At 47.2% G+C, this 16,331-nt stretch overlaps 1 protein-coding gene across 2 annotated transcripts in view; it reads left to right on the top strand.

Moving 5' to 3' along the window:
- RAB11B (RAB11B, member RAS oncogene family) overlaps positions 1-16,331 on the top strand; it is a 246,995-nt gene that overhangs the window by 182,897 nt on the left and 47,767 nt on the right. The gene's annotated exons all lie outside the window — the stretch shown is intronic.

The following is a 16,331-nucleotide window of genomic DNA, read 5'->3' as shown; positions in this document are numbered from 1 at the left end:
TGCTAGGAGACGATGCTTCTGGTTTTGTGCTGGGGGGGCTCGGGCTCGTAGTTGCCCTCTGAGCGAAAGCAATTTGTGCTTATGTTGGGGATATTTCAAGTGCTGGAAGGTTGGGGTATCCAGCAGGGAGGGTTGGAAGGTGTTTTGGGAGTGATGCACCTGGGAGTTGGGGGGGGGGGGGGGGCGGGGGGGGGATTTGAGGAGGGTCCACCTCGCCAAGTTGGGGAGGCGGTGGCAGGGGTGGGGCGGAACTACATGGTGGCTTGATATTCGGTGTTCAGTTTAGAGGTTGGGGGGAGGGTACATATGTTCACTGACAAGTTGGGGTTGTTGGTGGGGGGGTGGTCTTGACACACTCAAATTGGGTACTCTTGCAGTTGCTCTGCCGCACCTTCATGGGATGGTTGGCCGACTTACGGGCCGTACAATTACTAGTCTGATGAATGGCGTCACGTACATTTTGTACGTGGAACGTCAGAAGTTTGAAGTGCGCCATAAGATATTGCTGTATATGCAGAGGCATAAGGTTGAAATAGATTTTCTCCAGGAGACGCACTTAACGAGGGACAATGAAACTGCCTTTGGGAAAATATGGGGTTGTCGCAGGTATTTTTCTTCCTACTCCAGATATGCCCAGGGGGTTTGCACATTGATTCACCATGGGGTTGGGTTCCATCAGACCAAGGTGATAAAAGATGAAGAAGGCAGAGGGCTCATAGTGCAGGGCACTATACAAGGGAAGCTATATACATTTATAAACTACTACGGCCCAACAACGACACGGTGGAGACTCTTGATTGGATAGATCGGCAGCTTGGTGGTCTATCGGACGGGGAGGTGATCTGGGCGGGGGATTTCAATACTGTGATACAACCCGACCTAGATGGATCTAGTAGCATGCAGAGTGGTGGGAACCGAGGGATGGTTCGTCTCCGGGATGTGGCATTCATGTGGGATGTCGCTGACGTGTGGAGGGTGAGACACCCAGGGGCACGCAATACACTTGTCACTCTGATACACATGGGTCTGCCTCGAGGCTGGAATTTTTTCTTATCTCGCAGTCATTACTGGGTAGGGTTAAAGAAGTTTGGATCCTTGCTCGCACCCTTTCGGACCATGCACCTGTGCTTCTTGAACTGGGCGTAGGAGGGTGGGCTAGGGGGGAGTTCACGTGGCAGTTCAAGAGTGAGGGTCTTTCAGATACAGTATTTAGGGACAGTTTACAAACGGCAATTAATACCTTCCTTGAGCTAAACGTGGGCTCGGTGCAATCTCCAGGAATACTCTGGGAGAGCCTCAAGTGTGTGATACGGGGCGAATGTATATCCAGGGAGGCCTGTATTCTCAAATTAATTAGAAGGGAACTGGTGGCCAAAGAGGCAATCCTACAAGAGCTACAGGTAGCCAATCTGGAACCCTCAGACCAAACTTGGGCTGAGATCCTTAAGCACCATCACAAGTTCAAAACACTAGCGCTAAGAGAAGTTACGTTTTTGAGAAACGTTACCACTTTGCAGAAATATGGGCAAGGTAATAAGCCCGACCGTACCCTCGCTAGGGCGACAAGAATGAATAGTTTCACGGGACGAATCCAGGTGATTGCAGATGAACAGGTGAATAACAAATTTGAGGACATGGAGGTAGCCCAGCAGTTTTTCCGGTTTTATAGTTGCTTGTACTCATCGAGTCTGCAGGCATCCCGCGGGGAGATTGAGGACTATTTGGATGGGGTTGCATTGCACTGGTGCACGGAGGCCCAAAGGGAACATCTGAACCGCCCATTATCGCTAGAGCTGGTACTCGATGCGATTTAAGTCTCTACCGTCCGGGAAATCACTGGAACCTGATGGGTTCACGGCAGAGTTTTATAAATATTTTGCGGATTCTCTGGCACCTTGCCTGCTAGAGATGTATTGGCACATTTTGGAAACAGGACTTTCTCCGGACTCATTGCGGGAGGCATTGGTAGTGGTTTTGTTAAAACTCGATAAATGAGGTAGTGAGTGCACTTCATATCGCCCAATCTCGTTAATTAACATTGACAATAAGATTCTAGCGAAGATTTTGGCCTCAAGGCTATCGCCCTTTATGCCAGAGATGGTGCTAGCGGACCAGGTGGGATTTATCCCAGGCCGCTCAACCTCATATGGTCTTGGGAGAATGTTAGGGTTGATGGCGGCGGTGCCTTCTGGAGACTCGGTGGTGGTTGTCCTATTGGACGCCACCTAGCCGTTCGATTCTGTTGAATGGTCGTTTATGTTCTGTCCTTCGTCGTATGGGAATGGGGGCCCACTACATAAATATGGTGAAATTATTGTATACACAGCCGACAGCGAGGGTGAGAGTGAATGGCCAACTAACGTCTACCATCCCTCTAGAGAGGGTAACAAGACAGGGATGTCCCTTGTCACCCCTACCTTTTGCTTTGGTGATCGAGGCATTGGCGGAAAGGGTTAGGGACGTACATTTGTATAGGGAGATTCAATTGTATAACCACAAATTAATAATTTCACTGTACGCTGATGACATGGTATTGTTCATTAGGGACCCTGGGGAAAATTTAGATCCGGTGATGAGGGAGGTTCAGAGATTTGGGGAGGTGTCGGGGTTGCGGGTGAACACATCTAAATCCATCTTGTTCCCACTAACTGAAGCCACATCCCAGTTTCAGGACACATGGGGATTTCAATGGCACATGACTTCCACAAACTACCCGGGCATCTCTATCGCGAGGGACCCGCTTTTGGTGTACCGTGATAACTACCTTAAAGCTCTGAGCAGGGCCAGAGAAGCCTTGGATAGGTGGAAGAGGCTCCCACTGAATTTATATGGGCGGATATCCGTGGTAAAGATGACACTCCTTTATATCTTTTTGAATGCCCCAGTGGTGGTCCCCGGGGATTACTTTCGTAGCTTAAACTGCTATACTCCAATTTTTATGGGCAGGTAAACCGGCCAGAGTCTCATGGGACAAGTTGGTGACCCCTGTGTCAGAGGGTGGTCTGGCGTTGCCGGAGTGTGAGGTGTACTATGAGGTAGCAAAAGCTGTGTTTTTGATGTACTGGCACAGGTTACAACATGACAGGAGCCATATTGAGGTGGAAAGAGCGGTAGCTGCGCCTAATCTGCTTAGGTCGGTTATTTTGTTAACCCAGAGTCGGAAGTATGGAGTTCTATACAACCCCCCCCTCTCCCCACCCCACCCCCCCCCCCCCCCCCAAGCTCCCGGTTATATGTATGCCGGGGATTCCCCTTACTAGTGAGAAAAGCTTTGTGCACATGACGAAAAAACTGGGCATTACATGTTTTGGAGATTTGTTCCCTGATGGAAGGTTTGTGTCCCTGGAGGAATTGAGGGGTAGGGGGATGATGGGGAGACGTATAACCACGGGGTTGTATTTGATGTCAATTCAGTCCAGGGGTACAGGAGCGTCACACCCTCGGGGGGGGGGGGGGGGGGGAAATGGGAGAGGTCATTGGGGAAGGAGATCCCGGAGGACGCATGGAAATACTGTTGTGAAGGCATAAGGAAGGGTGCTATTAATGCTGGGTATAAACTGATCCATTTTAAATACATCCTCCAATTTTATTATACGCCTGCCAGAATCCAGGAATTCTTTCCGGGCGCTACAGGGAGATGTAATAGGCGTCACCTGGAAGGGGCGGATTTCCTTCACGTTGCTTGGAGCTGCCCGAATATACAACAGTTTTGGGAAGGTGTATTTGAAACGATTGGGGGGGATTGCTGACCAAACAGTGAAAGCGGATCCAATGATGGGATTGTTGGGCTATACTAAGGAGGTTCCTAGAGGAACGCGGAAATTGGTGACCCTGCTCCTCATATTAGCTAAACGGAGAGTGGCCATGCTATGGGGGAAAGATAATGCCCCAAAAATTTCACAATGGAAAGATGACATTATGCATTGTAATGACAAGGAGAACGGGTGGGGGTCGTTGAACAGGCAACGGTGTGGTGATATGGGTATGGGGTATGTGGGATGCGTATACACATTATTTGCTTCAACAACCTACTATTGAAGATACTGGGTCCTTGGTGTGCGGCCCTGGGTGAAAGACTTTGGCGAGCAGACCTGGGGTCAGCTGCTTGATACTGGTCACAGGACGAGCGAAGCTAGAGGATTGAGATGACATGCTCCGTAGTGATAATAACAATGGTCAATGCCGACTGTGCTTCAGAGTGGCGGTTAAGGTTATGCCATGGTGTCAAGGGAGGGGGTGGGGTATTGTGTGGTTTGTTAGTATATTGTGTCGGTTGTATGTGCCTTCAAGAAAATTAATAAAAACAAATTAAAAAATGTTTAAAAACTATGAAGCCATTAATATACAATTCTGAAATTGTGCATGTGCAAGCGGCTGCCTCAAAATATCACTGGAATATGTTCAGATGTTTTAGTGCAAGCAAAGTTATTGAGAAAAGTAATTTTCGAAGGGATTGTGTCCTCCGACTTATTCCTTATCTTGATAGATTACTTCCAGCTTGCTGGCCTCTGAATTTTTTTTTCAGTAGAGTGCGCTGCACGTCGCTGTCCCTCGAGTTGGTGTCCCTCGACAGCCTCCGTATTGGCGCCAACGTCATTGTGTGTATAAATAGATTCGCGCAGTGTTAGGCAGAAACCTGTGCAGTTCCCTTAGGGACCACTGCAAAAGATTTAAGACTACAGGTGTTTGGCAGTAAACCCACTTGGTAGCAGTCTGTACCACACAGATTCACTTGGTAGCTGTGGCTGAGCAGTCAGACTTCCCTCAAGAAGAGTTGGGCAGTCTGCAGAGTATACACAATAGGTACAGAGACACAGTAGCACAAACAAACACTGACCAGAGCTTTGGTGTAAAAGTATATAATTATTTAAAAACACACTTGTAATTTACACTAGCAAAAAACGAGGTAAGTAAATTCAGCACACAGTCACTATCATATATATTTATATCCCTCCCTATTCACTTATTAGACAAGTCTTGGTGAGAAGCACCACTTATTTTCAGACAGAGGTGAGCGCTTAACATAAGATGACACTCTAATAAGTTGTAAAGAAGGGGACGGAAAAAGGCAGAGTTAAGGAAACACACAAGTTTCAATACTTTTACAAAGAACCACAGTAAGGCAGGATAGGCAGAGTTGTACTGGAGAGCAAGGAAGTCAATTGCAAGGCCCACTCTTGGAGAGAGCAAGCAGAAGGGATCCAGGTTCACACAGTGGGGTTATGCCCAAAGAGTCTTGTAGATTGTTCGTACAAAAAGGATGAAATTTAAGTCAGGCAAAGTTAGCTAGGTTGTCCCAGGCCAGCCCAGGTTAGAAAGTCGAGGCTTTACTGTCACCCCGAACGATCTGTTGCAAGGGAAGCCAGGCGGGACACAGTACCTTAAGTGTGAAGGAAGCTCCAGCGGGGGCTGTTGTTCCTGGCAGCAGGTGCAAGTCAGTGTTTTGTCCAGAGGAAGAAGAGGTCTCGCCGAGGAGGAAAGATGAAGGTCGTTGCACTGCCAGGCAAGAAACCAGCCGCAGAGTTCTCCGGTTAAAAGGTATTACCCTTCTCTTCGCGGTAGTGGTAAACCATGGTATTCCTGTTGCCGGGGTGCTTGGCACGGGCAAGGCGGCCACGAGATGCTCCAGGAAGGTGAAAAGAAGGCAAAACTGATTATCCCCACCAGTCAAAGGAAGAAGACTCTCCGGATTGGAGATCTCCTCTGTTGTCGGGGAAAAGTGGTGAGACGGTTCAGCAGGGCTCCACCGGTGGTGTCGTTGCAGGTCGGCTCAGCTTCTCCCTCCTCGGATTCTTAGGTCCTGTGGTGACTTCTGAAGTTCCAGTCCCCAAAGCCCTGCTTTTATGCAGCACACCCCCATTCACTCAGCCTAGCTGTCAATCAAACATTTTAAGTGGTGAGCCGGCCGGCTCACCACTTGGGCCAATCACACAAGAGTGCGACTTGAGTTACCAAGGTAACTCAGTCCAGGGTGCCTAAACCCCCTCCCACACTCCCTGTGGTACCCAGACAGAGTGGCACCAGTTTTGGAGGCTTCTGTGGAGAAGCCTGCCAAAAAGTGGAACAAAGGGCTCGACTTGGATTGGAGTCACAGAAGAGAACACAAACGCCATTTTAGAATCAAGTTCTGGCAAAAAATACCAACCGGTGAATTAATATTAAATAAATAAACCGGCGGTATATTCGAGGCTATAAGAATTAAAGTTGGTAGCCTCGAACAATGGGAAAATCCCATAGAGAGATATTTGCGGTTGAATATAAAAAGTAGTATCCACTGCCACCAGCCAAAACTCTATCAGGGGGGACGGAGACGTGCCCCCTCGAACAACAGACCCCGGGGCAATCGAATTGCCCCGACCAGTACGTCCACAATATGATGGTTTGTACTGGTTTCTGTTCATAATTTGGGACTAGTAAAGCCAATGGTGACTTTACATGCCCTGGGAGACAGTAGTCAGTCCCAGGGTATGGAGTCTATGTTGGGGGGTCGCTACGAAACCCCAGGGTTACGGCACGGAGGGTGCTGTGTAACCCACATCAAAAAAACACGAGACCCTCTGGAGTAAAATAGCCCATAAAACACATGGAAAGTTAAAGGAACACCTCAAATCATGTCTAAGAGTTGGAGGAAAAGAATCTCACTCTTAGCAGGAGAGAAAAAAAAGAAACCCCAAAAATCCAGCAAAGCTGCTGGGGTACTCACTAGGTTTGGGAAATTAGCCTTACAGAGAATTCTCCCTAACACAGCGTCCGTTTCTCAGTTCCGTTTTTCCGCGCTTCGTGGGCCTCCGAATCGTGTTACTCAGTTCTTTATTCAAGTATATTCTTACTATTCCTCAAAGAGATCATCTTCATTCGATGGCTTCATCTTCCGAACCGTCGACCCCACGGTCCGGCTTCAAAAAATGTCGAGATTGTGGGAAGAAAATGTCGTTGACGGATCCTCACAGGATCTGTTTGTGGTGCCTGGGATTGGAGCATCACTGTTCGGAATGCGAGGACTGTATGTTCATGACGTAGAAAGCCTTGAAGGACCGTAAGGGGAAGCTAGAAAGAGGCAAGACTCTTAAAACTTCTACTTCTTCGAAAGTTTCCTCGGCAGAGTCGAGACATTCGTCTCCTCGCCGTCATAGGAAACATTCCTGCTCAAGGTCTCGAAGCGGTTCCCATCAGTCTTCGATATCTAAACACTCGAAAAAGAAGCGTTGTAGATCTCCTTCTTCTTCCACTTCCCCGGAAAGTATCACCTGCCCCACACAACACAGCTCTCCAGCTTAGTAGGAGGAATTCTGCAAAAAAATGCTTAGCGTTTTCGAGAAAGCGGCCTCGACCCCCTCGGAGACGGCTAATGGTGATACCCTGGGTGAAAGATCCGAAAAATCAAAACGCAGCGAGTCATTGCACCCGGCAAAAGAAACTGCCCGAGAGCGTCATGAGCCCTCGAGCAAAGGCAGTAAGACCCCGTCATTGACGCCGTCGAAGGTTCCTTTGACTCATAAATCTGCGTCATCGACTCCTTTATCGAAGGGCCCGTCGTCGCACAAATCGGTCGAATCGACGCCGTCTTCGATGCCACTGTCGACACCGATAAAGACAGACCTACTGCTGTTACTACATCTGTCAGTAGACGTACCGAGGGCTTCGACCATTACCTCGAGGATGTCGTCCATAACCTTGACGACTCTGAGTAGGATCCCGATCCTCTCGAGTTCTTCGAGGCCTCTTCATACTTTTTCGACGCCTTTTTCGGTTTCATCGAAGCCTTTGACTTCCGTCAACCGGTGACTACAAGTTTTGCCCCTTCTGCTTTATAAATAGGTTTTAAATAATACCCAAGGTCAGATTATTTCAGAGCTTTGTCCTCTATATGCGGAAGGGGAGGATTCTGACCATGCAAGACCCTTTGGGTTACAGAGGACCACTACTCCTATGCCAGAGGAATTTATCTCTGAAGAGAATAGATTGAAGGACCTTCAAGACTCTTTGCATGAGGCAAGTGGTTTAGATACTTCTCCAGAGGTAGAATTTGCTAAACCAGACCCAGGGGAACATGCTGAGACCCCTTATAGGGTCTTAATGACCAGAATAATAGCCTTCATGGGGTGGTCTACACCTTCACCTTCTCAACGGGATGATTTTACGGACATTTTACTTAAAGGCCCACAGGAGGATCCTGTGGTTCCCTTTCATACTGCATTGCAGAGAAAAATATCTGTCAACTGGGAAACCCCTGAGATTATCCCGACAGTTAACAAAAACTAATATGGGGTATCTGCTTCTGACCCTGAATATTTGAGCAAACATCCAAGCCCAGAGAGTTTGGTTGTACAAGCAGCAACTTCATCGAACAGTAGATCAGCATACCTTACTGTTCCACAAGACTGGGATGATAAAAGGTTTGACCCTATGTCAAAAAAGGTCTTCTCGGCATGTAGCATGTCGCTTAAAACCATTAATGCTACTTGCACACTCGCAAGATTCAGCCATACACTTTGGGAGTGTGCTTCATCTGCGGCTGACTGCCTCCCAGAAGGAGAGGAAAGGGAAGCTTTTCTGAACATCATTACAGATGGTAAAGACCCTTCAAACTGGCATTGATTCTGCTGACCCTATCGGCAGGGCCATGGCGGCAAGTACTACAATCCGCAGATTTGTGTGGCTGCCCTCTGACGGCACTTCTTTGTTTGTTAAGGCTGATGACAGTCTAGAGAAGTTAAAAACATCGAAGGCAGTAGCGAAATCTCTTGGAGCTGCAATCCTTCAAACTACGTATCGCCCCTCAGGAACCTTCTGGAGAGGTAGGTCCTTTCGCTTGATTCCGCATTCGGAAAAGGCAGAGGACAGCCGGCTCAAAGGGGCCAAAAATCGATTCAACCGCGGTAGATGGATTAAAAGTACAAAAGCCGCAGCAGGTGCCTCCTTGCCCTCGGCATCTGCGTCAGCCGCTTCTAAACCACTCTGAGGTCTCTCCTCACAAGACACCAGTAGGGGGCAGGTTAACTCAACATCTGACGGAATGGCAGGCTATTCCGTCAGATGCTTGGGCATTGGCGATAGTTGCCCAAGGTTACTGCCTGCCTTTTCTACGCACCCCTCAGTCATCCACCGGGGAACAACTCTTTGCTGCGAAAGGAGCGGATCTGGAAACTTCAGATTCTAGACCTGCTGGAGAAAGGCGCCATAGTACCTGTAGCGGAGAGGAACAAGGGTTGGTATTCCCACTATTTTCTAGTACCGAAGGACGGAGGACTGAGACCCATCATGGACTTATGAGAATTGAACAAATTCCTCAGGAAGGACAAGTTCAAGATGGTGACTCTCTCTCAGATCCTTCAGGCCCTCCAGCTTCAGGACTGGTTGGTATCTCTAGACCTTCAGGATGCTTATTTCCATGTGCCAATCCATCTCAAACACAGGAAATACTTGAGGTTCGCAATTGGCAACTCTCACTATCAATTTGAGTTCTGCCATTTGGGCTGACTTCCACCCTGAGGGTCTTCACCAAGCTAATGTCGGTAGTGGCTGCAAGTCTAAGGAGGGAAGGGATCCAAGTATACCCCTACCTAGACGATTGGTTGATCAGAGCAGTATCTTCGGAACAAGCTCAGATCCAACTAGATTATGTCTGCCACTTCCTTCACAAACTGGGCTTCTCCCTCAATTTAAAGAAGTCACAGATGATACCATCACAGAGACTCCAGTTTATCGGAGCGGTCCTGGACACTTCCCTGGGGAAAGCCTCGCCACCAGAGGTGAGGGCTCAAGATATTCTGCAGATGGTCACCAAGTTTCAAAATGCCCAACGTCTCCCAGCCTTTGACATTTTGAGGTTGCTAGGCCTCATGGCATCCTGCATCTTCCTTGTGCCAGAGGCTCGCCTGAGAATGAGATCTCTCCAGTGGGCACTAAGAACCCAGTGGTCGCAATTCTCAGGAAGAATGACAGATCTCCTTCAGGTCCCGGATGAAGTGGCTCGAGATCTTCAGTGGTGGACCTGTCGGGAGAACATTTTGAAAGAACTGTTTTGGCAACAGAACAGTCACGGATGCCTCACTCACGGGGTGGGGAGCCCATGCCAACGAATTGACCATCAGCGGTCATTGGTCTCCATCGGAGTCCAGACTACATATCAACCTGTTGGAGCTGAGAGATATCAGACCTGCGCTGAAGGCTTTTCTGCCATCTGTACAAGGGAAAAATGTCCTAATAATGACAGACAATACAGTGGCCATGCACTACCTCAACAAAAGAGGAGGTGTAGGATCACTGCCACTGTGCAGAGAGGCGATGCAGCTCTGGTTTTGGGCAATTCAAGAAGGAATCTCTATCTGCAGTTCACTCTGCCGGAGAGAAGAACCTGACCGCGGACGCTCTGAGCAGGCAGAGCACAGTCTCTCACGAGAGGTAGATAGCTCTGGAAGTCCTTCAAGAGATCTTCACCCTTTGGGGAACCCCTCAAGTGGATCTGTTCGCTACCAGTATCAACAGGAAGTGCGATCAGTTTTGTTCAAGGGAATTTCCCCCGAGAGGAGCTCTAGGGGATGCGTTCGTAGTGGACTCGGAGTTTCCACTTCTGTACGCGTTTCCTCCAGTCCGTGTCATTCCTCAAATGATCAGGAGGTTGAGAAGATTCCGGAAGACTATGATCCTAATTGCCCCAGACTGGGCCAGGAGAACGTGGTAACTGGACCTTCTGGACATGTCCATCTGCCCTCCGATTCGGCTTCCACATAGGGAGGATCTTCTCTCGCAGAAGGGAGGTCAGGTTCTCCATCCAGACATCAGAACCCTCAACCTTCACGCTTGGTTTCTGAAAGATTGAGATACAAGGATTGGGACCTCCCAAATGACGACATGGAGGTGTTGCTTTCGGCTAGAAGGCCAGCAACAAAGACTTTATGCCGCTGCCGTTGGAACAAGTTTTGCAGCTGGTGTAGCAAAAAGAATATCGAACCCTTTTCATGTGGTACACCAATGGTATTATCTTTTTTGCTCTATTTGGCGAATTCAGGTCTTCAAGTTGGTAAGATCAAGGGCTACCTCGCAGCGCTGTTGATCTTCAAGTGCACTGCGGTGGAACCATCCTATTTCAAATTACCCCTAGTAATCCAATTTCTGAAGGGGTTGATTAATGTCTATCCCCCAAAGCCGTTCCCTTGTGGGACTAAATCTAGTCTTAAATTTCTTGATGGGTACTCCCTTTGAACCACTCCATTCTTGTTCATTAAGATTTCTCACCCTTAAAACAGTCTTACTAGTGGCTATGACAACTGCCAGAAGAGTGAGCACATTACAAGCTCTATCTTGCAAACCTTGTCATACAATTTTTCACAAAGTTGTCCTACAAGTGAAGCCTAATTTCCTCCCAAAGGTAGTCTCTGAATTCCATATCACTCAGAAGATAACCTTACCTTCATTCTATCCTCCTCCCCATCCTGGGAAAGAGGAAGAGAGGCTATATAGGCTGGATCCAAGGTGAGACTTGAGCTTTTATATCTGCAGACTTGCTAGGATTAGGCAAGCAGACCAACTGTTTATAGGTTATGCAGGACACAAATTAGGATTGCCAATCACAAAACAGATTATTTTAGCCATTCTAGAATGCTACAAATTGGCTGGGAAAGAGCCCCCTCAACACCTTAGGGCTCATTCAACCAGGGGTATCGTAGCCTTTTCGGCCCTCCAAAGATGGGTACCGATTCACGACATATGTGCGGCTGCCACATGGTCGTCCGCACATACCTTTACAAAATTCTACAATCTGAATTCCTCCTCTAGCCAGGAGACGAGATTTGGCAAAGCTGTGTTACACTCTGTTCATTCTTAAAGGGAAAAATTTCAATTTTTACTCCCACCTCCGTTTACACACCACTGCTATGGGAGTCTATCAAGATAAGGAATACGTCGGAGGACACAATCCCTTCGTAGAACGTTACTTCTTACCTTGTAACGTTCTTTCAATGGGATGTTCCTCTAATGTATTCCTTATCGCCCCTCCCATCCATCACCTCAGTAAAATTTCCCTTGTAATTGCAGCTTACGCTCCTTCAAGGTCAATGACCAATTCATGCACAGCTACTCTTAAATTTCAAAACGGAACTAAGCAATGGACGCTGCGTGAGTCTATTTATACACACGATGACTTCGTAACCGATACAGAGGCTGTCGAGGGACACCAACTCGAGGGACGTCGATGCGCAGCGCCCTCTACTGAAAAAAAAATTCTGAGGCTAGCAAGCTGGAAGTAATCTATCAAGATAAGGAATACGTTGGAGGAACATCCCATCGAAAGAACGTTACAAGGTAGAAGTAACTTGTTCTCTGAAACTCCATAGATACCTCATCTTAACCTTATCTATGCCTTGCAGTAGTGCAACAGATCTGCCTGTAATGTACATGTCATAAGGTGGACTCTCTGTGCTGACCTCTGGCTTTCACTTGCCAGAGGTCAAAACTGAATACCATTGATTTGGGTCATAGTAACACTTTAAGTGCTGCAAGTACTATATGCAAACAAGTTCCTGGATCTGACGTTTTATTGCTTGGTGGTCTTAGCAGATCACTTTTTGTAGACTTCCTTTGTCAACCACCAAAGCCTTTCATGCTTTTGAAGAATTTTCTAGTGCCGTTTTAGACTCCAGCATTCTCTTTACTCAACTAAGAAGCCAGCATGTCAAAGTTTTGAACACTGCTCTGCCTGCTGCTGTTAGTCTTGTGGGGGAGAGACCATCCGATATAGAACCCTCTGGAAACTGTGTTGGGTAAAATTCTCATTGTTATGAGAAATCCTCTTGACCTGTGTCAACTCCAGAACATTTTTCTTGAACCAGTAATTATTTTGCCTTGTCCCTAGGTGACCAGGAATCCTTTTCCCCCTCTCGCCTACTCTTTTTTTCTTTTTTTTTTTTTTTTTTTTTTATGGGTTATATCTCTCCATGGTGTATAGTTGTAGTTAGTTTCCTATAACTTTTGGACTGAGGCTGGTTTGCCCCTTTGTGCTCCCCTGTTAATTTCTTTCATCTTCCTGGGTGAACTACTGTTCCCAAGTAGTAAAGAAGGATGTTTATCCCCTTTGCATTTTGTATAAGTGAGCCAGCATACCACATCTTATGTGGAGTGCTGGGCGATACAATGTATCCCCTTTCTTACTTACATGGTTACATTTGTTACTATTGTGAGTTTACATTAATGGCTGGTGTTAGTGGTTTTAGGTTTTGACTTTGTCTTTATTACTTGTAGGCGGTTAATTCAGCCTCAGTAATGCACAGAAGGGCTACCATTTTGCTAAATGGTGGGCTCCTTTTTGTTGCCATTTCTTGTGTGTTTGCTGTGTCTTTGTTCACCCTCCCCAGTCCTCCCCCACCCTCCCTACCATTCTAGGTGGGAAGGACCTCAGTGGAAGTTTTGTCTTCCGCGGTAATCCTTTGGACTACCCGCCCAGGCATAAGAGTGTCTTGAGAATGCAGGAGGCAAGGAAGGAGTCCAAAGCTCTGCAGCCATTTGTCTTCCACCCTGCCTGAAAGGAACCAACTCCCAGTGGTGGTGGGGGGGGAGGGACTGGCTGTCCTGTTTGGACAGCCAGACCGGCCCTTTCTGTAAAATGCAAGGAGAGATTGCAGAAGTTGTGCTGCAGTTCCTGTTAAATACTCCAAACCTGGAAGCTCCTGTCAAGTCGACCACTGGAGCTGAAACTGAAGAGGAAGAAGAAACAGATGTAGCGATTGCCTACGACCAGAGTGCCTGCTGTGTAACCGGAGGCTGCTGTAAGCCCTCCTTCCAATCGAAATGGGAGTCCCGAACACGATGTCTCCTATCCGAGGCTGGCGAGATCCACTAGTCTCAAGAAGACCGGACTTCTCCCACGGCGTGCTGCAACCTTGCTGGGCTGCAATACCCTTGGACCTCCAGCCATTGTGCGGTCTTCTGAATCTTGCTGAAACTTTGGCATCTTGCTTGACCTGCAGATACTTGAAGTCTCCTCACCAGAGTGCTGGACCAGATTAGCGACGATAATCCAATCGGCGATATTCAGTCTTCTCCTGACTCTTGAAAAGGGTGCCAAAATGACAGAACCACATCCAGCCACAAAGGCACCCTTGCCTGGAGTCTTTCACCATTGATCCCTGTTGCAAATTCCTTTCCAGTGTCCTGTCTTCAGCCTTCAACTTGGAATTCATCGACCAGGTTTTTAGCTGCAGCTCCCTCCTGAAGACGTCACCTGCCGTCTCTTCTGTGCTGAGGTACTCTGTTGGCTGGGGTATTATTTACCTTAAGCCTTTTGTGATTCCTGTGAAGCTTTGGGGGCGATTCATTGCTGTAACCCCTCTAGGGTGTAAGTCCCTCGAACCTTTCTGCCACTCTGAAGAACAATACCTACTTGTTTGAACAGCTTTCCTCTGGAAATTTGACTTTTCCTACATCTGTGCCTATCCCGACCTGTCTGTTGGCCACTAGAAACCCAGTGACCCCCTTCTGCTACTGAGAACACTCTGCTCCCAGAATAGGGAAGGACTTATAAGGTTTGGGCCTTTTGTCTAGTACATGCAACACGTGTTTTAAAGTGACTTGCTTGTAACAGAGTTGGTTTTGTAACTGCACCTCTGAAATATGAGCAGTTACAAGTTCTTACTATCCTTTTGAATGTGTTTTGCCATTCTGAAAAGTGTATATACAAGGTTATTTTACTAAACTGTGAATTGGTTCCCCAATTTACCCAAACTAATGCTGTTGGTTTCAGACTATGTGTATATGGTTACCAACTGGGTCTTGCTACCCCTAACTTGCTGTATATCCTGTCCGCAGTAAGTCTTCCTTCGTTTTACTTAACTTGAATAGCTGTGCACAATTCTTAATAAGTGTATTGGGTTTTGCTAACCTTGGTCTGCCTTGTGCCATCCTAAAAAAAAAAAAAAAAGTTGGAGCGTTATTGCTTACCTCAATCTGTTCCACTGATATGAAAAGCAACTGTAATGGTTTTACAGCATTAGGTCTTACTCACCTAGTGTAACTGAGGGTTATCCTGAATGTAGTTATAGGTTGATACTGGGTTATCCTGAATGTAGTTATAGGTTGATACTGTCATGAATTTGTGTTCCACTATTCAGAAAGGTATCCTGGTACCAAGGTTGGTTTACTAAGTGATTTCCTAGGTGTGTCACTGCATGACTGATGGGGTCTACTATCCTTGAATTGTTTAAAGTAATCTGAAAGTAACTTGTGGCTTTACTCACCCTAAATAAGTGTGTTCTATCCTAAATATGTATAATTGAGACTGACTTACCTAGAATTACTGTTAATTATTCTGAACCTGGTCTATGCTTTGGTCTGTGTACTTTCAGCATTGTGTTGTATTTTTATATTGCGTTTGATTCTATGACAAAGTACCCTTTCCCCGAGATTTACCTGGGCCTGCTTGTATTTATAATAAACCTTTATTTTTTATAATACTTTTGGGTGAAAGTTTTTCTGTTGAGCGGTTTGTATGCTAGAGGTTCTTTGTACTTAACTACACTCCTCTCTCCCTCCTAAGATAAGCCTGGCTGCTCTATCTACGCAATCAAATACTCCGGTGGTACAGCCTTCTACTAAGAGTGGAGTTTTGTACTGTCTCAGTTGTGATTTTTGCTTTGCCCTTAGTTGGACTTCAGCGAATCTGTCCTAAGACACAGCACTTTAAAGATGTGAAATGTCGTGTAGAAATGCATTCTGCTTTTGAGTCTTTGGCCCTCATTACGAGTCCGGCAAAACCGGCAGGTAGCCGCTGGACCCGTAATGATTTACTGCCGCCTGACTTGCAGGCATTAATGGGGCATTACAGTCCCAGCGGTCCAGTAAGTCGGGCGCAGGCAAAATGTTGATCCACAGAAGCACTGGCACCATTAATAACGGTGCTGGTGCTTCAGTCAAAGTCGGCGGGTGCTGTTCTGTCTGCCTTGTCTGACCCAGGCAGGAGGAACCGCACCCACCCGCAGACTTGTAGTTTGCCGGTCCACATGCAATGGTGCTGGTAAGCTTGCCGGCACCATTGTTTCCGGACTGGCAAACTTGTAATGAGGGCCTTTTGACTCTGACATGGCAGACCATTGTTATCCTCCTCCAGCACTGCCCGCTTCCCACATAGCGGTTTGTACAGAAGAACTAAATGCGTGGTCATGGGGTGGTTTATTACATCTATTGAGACCTAACACAGTTGTTGACCAGAAAAGTCTTGATGAAATGTGGGCGAACTGTCACAAAATCACTAAAGGCTAGATGTTTCTGGTAGGTGGAATATGGCTGCAGCACCTGTCTGAACTGTCATGAGGCAAAACCTGCTAGGGTTGGCAATGAAG

This window comes from Ambystoma mexicanum, chromosome 1p (assembly GCF_040938575.1).
Source record: "Ambystoma mexicanum isolate Mex_15411 chromosome 1p, UKY_AmexF1_1, whole genome shotgun sequence".
Lineage (NCBI taxonomy): Eukaryota > Metazoa > Chordata > Amphibia > Caudata > Ambystomatidae > Ambystoma > Ambystoma mexicanum.
Note: the sequence above shows the minus strand (reverse complement) of the source record. Positions and strands in the feature narration are given on the sequence as shown.